Consider the following 3,813-nt stretch of genomic DNA (forward strand, 5'->3'; position numbering starts at 1 on the left):
GAAATTAAATAAGGGTAGGGAGGATTCGTTACAATTTTGGTGCCGTGACCAGGATAGTATGTATGTTTTAGTAATTTTTACCAACTAGCTTATGCTCGCGACTTCGTCTGCGCGGATCTAGGTTATCGCGCGACGGCGCCCTCTACCGAAATAAAAGGTATTTTATGTTGATCCTAGGGGTTCAAACTATCTATATACTAAATTTCATCAAAATCAGTTCAGTGGTTTCGGCGTGAAAACGTAACAGACAGACAGACAAGAGTTACTTTCGCATTTATAATATTAGTAGGGATAGTAGGGATTACCTACTTCATTTAAATTTATTAGTTTTTAGTTTTTCCATTACTGTTTCTGGGTCCTCAAATAATCATTTATCTGTTAAGTCATTTATTATAATACAATTTATTCATGTTACGTTGCTTGTAGATATAGTATAAAGTTGATTTTGCCTTGTTTGGGTCGAGTGTTGTTATAATCTGTTGTCACGTGACAATTGGTTATAGCAACAATTTTGTTGACGTGAAAAAGGAAAGTATAAGTGGGAAATAGGAGCTCATAGTAGGCAGTCGTATTCTTCTACAGCAGAAGTAGTTTTCTTATCGTTGCAGCGCTCCTTGTACATTTTGTTCTGAAAAAAAAAAAAAAATTCATGTTAACAACTTTCGGTAAAAAACAGTGATTGAGTAAGAGGTTGAAGTTAGTGATGTTGTGATTAGTTAAATAAAGCGTGAAAAGGAATAAGTTAATTACATTAAATACAGTGATCTCTTGAGTGATTAAATAATTTAGTAATTAATTAAGTAGTAGTAGTTTTGATGTAAGTGAAGTATGTTAAGTAACTGAGTTGTGTAAAGTCAAGTAAAAATGGTTCGACTCCATGAACACAGCAGACCTAGGAAGTTACAAGCACGTTATATCATTATATTGTTATTAGTGGTCGAAACGTCGAGGTGAATGTTGCTCCTGTGTATAGCATGATGGGTCCTGTTTGTTGTATTTTAAATTATGGAGTTCATGAAGTTCAATAGTGAGAACTAGTTTACCAGAAGTTAGGAGGGAAATAACAAATTAAAAATTAGAGAAGTCAAGTACAACTAGGCCCATCATTTAAGAAATGTAAGAATATTGTCAGATATGTAATAGAAACTAAATAATCTGAAATTGGCGTAGCTTATTATATGGTTACAGGTAGTGGGGGCACAAACAAATAAAATTAATGCCTGAAACAAAGAGATGATATTTACAGTTCCTTAACTCTAATATAACACATTGAAGTATTGGATTTGAAGGATTGCATTATAATTTAAATAAATGTCAGTTAAGTGTAAGAATTTATATTGAAATGTCAAAGGTATAAATAAGATTAATAATAATAGAAAATAAAAATTCCAATCATGTCATGATGTGACAAATAACAATTAAAATAAGATTGGTTCTCCTTTAGGGTTTGTTATTGTGGTTTGGTTTACTAAATAGTTCATTGAAAATAGCTGACACCAACCGAGGCCACTGGGTTGTGTGGGGACTTCTGTCCAGCCCTGGGCTTCCTCTGGCTGATGTGATGATGATGATGATGACGATTGATAGATGGTGAGATGTGTGAATAGAGCAGTAAGAAGTTGTCTGAGTAACAGAGACAATAGAGTAGATTGTAAGCTAACTAGGGCCGGACTGATAGGAAAGGTTTTTTCTAAAAATAATAAAATAAATAATTAGTATATGATCTGCATATAAATTCCCAATTAAGTGCATAACTAATTTATAGATAAGGTAGGGTAGGTAGGCTACATATTACCTTAATAAAATGCTAGTTAGCAGTGTTCAATACATCAGCAAGGGCATGTTTTTAACCACGGGGCAAAGTCAAGTTTTCCTCGGGCCCAGGTCACCTGAAAAATATTTTAGTAAGATTGTAAATAAATCCATAGACATTGATAATTTTTTAATAGTACATAGTATGACAGAAAACTAGGAACATATGAAGATAATTAGAAAAACAAATATATAGCGTACCTATATTACCATTCAAAGGAATATCCTCCTTGGCTCTCAGGTAAGGTTAACACTCAGCGCTGAAACAAAGTAAGAAATAAGCATCAAAATCTGGTTCTAGTCTAGTTACATTTAAGAATAAAGTTAAATATAAATATATTTTATATTGAGTAAGTTCCGTGAAAGCCAATTTCTTCTCGTCAAAAAAAAAAACAATTTCATTTACTTTAAAATGTTATGGCATTAGGTTAATTTCAAGACTTATTTCAAGTAATAGACACATTGCAAACAAGCATATATATATATCTCAATTAAATATAATTACTAGAAAATGTTTTACCTAGAATGGTTCTAGTATGATAAAATTTAGGTATGTTAGCAAATTGTACTTGTGCTTTCCTGATAAAATAGTTAAAACAATAACAAAAGGAGAATAGATAGACGATTTGTTTGTGTACTATAGGTATCATCAGGAAATTAATGGTTAAGTTAGAATGATAGACATTGGCTGATTATTAACTTTGTTTATAGAATGCAGTGGTACAATTACAATAATTTTCCGTCAAAACATAGGTTAGTAACTGATTATCATGATATTTAGCATTGATATCGCCGTAAGGTACATAGACGTCGATGATATTTAGTATGTTTGGGACATCTAGGTTTCAGATATCATTGTGGCTGGATTATGTATAAAACGAAAACTTATTCCATCAAAATCACGGTTAAAAAAATCTAACAATTAAAGTAAAAATAAGTAATAGTAAACTTACTCGGATTGAAGCCGATTGTTCATCTTTGTAAGGCGTATTTTTGACGAAGTGGTCTTCGCTGTCGGTTGTTGTGATTCGTTCTTGAGTCTTCATGGCGATTATCTCGGTAAAATAATACGTATTCATCCACTTAGATAAACAAAATAAGTACAAAATTGGCACAATAAACAAACAATGCGCAGACGCCATATCTTTTATAAGAAAAAAAATATATATTTTCTTTAGGTTATTGACAGATTACAAATACGTGTTGCCAAAATAAAAATAATTACTCGATATAAGGATGTCCATTCATCGTCACAACTGTGATTGTGGTTAGCGAGTTTTTACGATACATTATAAATTCTTTGCTAGCTGTTAAATATAATAGTTAGTATTCATATCATATAAATTTTACCATTAAGATTGTTTTAGTGTATGTCAACCGTTTGTTATAGTGTATAACGACTTTAATATTTTTTAATATTGAGATGACAGCATTGATTAGAAGATGATGGCGGCAGATAGGAAAGAACATTTTGTAGTAAAAATATCAAATAAAATAAAAGGACAAGAGTGCCCTAATTATTTATGGTAAACGACCTAAAACAAAGATGAAGCTTAGACGTAAATATATTTAATTTTATTTCCAGTAAAGGGTCTGCCAGATTGCATCGATTTGTCTATTGTCATTCGTCTCTTTTCTAACAAATATACAGATTAGCATTCGTAACAGACATTTAGATATTCGAAAGGAATAAATGCATCACGTAGTAAAAATAGAACGCAATTATAATAACATTGTGTAAATACCTATAATACATTGCAATAATGTTCTTTCTGTCAAGAGAATAAACTTTCGTAACGGTAAGATATTTAATATTGTCTATGGAGCAGGCAGGTCCACTAATGTGAGTTGTCAAAATTGCCAGGTCAAAAACAATAGATTCATTGATATTGATAATCATTGTCAATGTCAGTTAATGGTTGACACATTAGTGTCGGAAACTATTATAGCGAAACGCAGCCGCGATTGCGTTTAGCTAGTACATTCCACACTGGGGGCACG

General features: G+C 31.8%; 1 long non-coding RNA gene across 1 annotated transcript; it reads right to left on the minus strand.

Annotated features, from left to right (window-relative positions):
• Positions 1–1,854: 1,854 nt before the first annotated feature.
• LOC141434714 (uncharacterized) lies at positions 1,855–2,991 on the minus strand. The gene is made up of 3 exons (XR_012452086.1): positions 2,766–2,991; positions 2,014–2,072; positions 1,855–1,889 (listed from the first exon to the last, which is right to left on the minus strand). It is a non-coding gene; the product is annotated as an uncharacterized lncRNA (long non-coding RNA).
• Positions 2,992–3,813: the final 822 nt, after the last annotated feature.

The sequence above is a fragment of the Choristoneura fumiferana genome, chromosome 14 (assembly GCF_025370935.1).
Source record: "Choristoneura fumiferana chromosome 14, NRCan_CFum_1, whole genome shotgun sequence".
NCBI classification, from domain to species: domain Eukaryota; kingdom Metazoa; phylum Arthropoda; class Insecta; order Lepidoptera; family Tortricidae; genus Choristoneura; species Choristoneura fumiferana.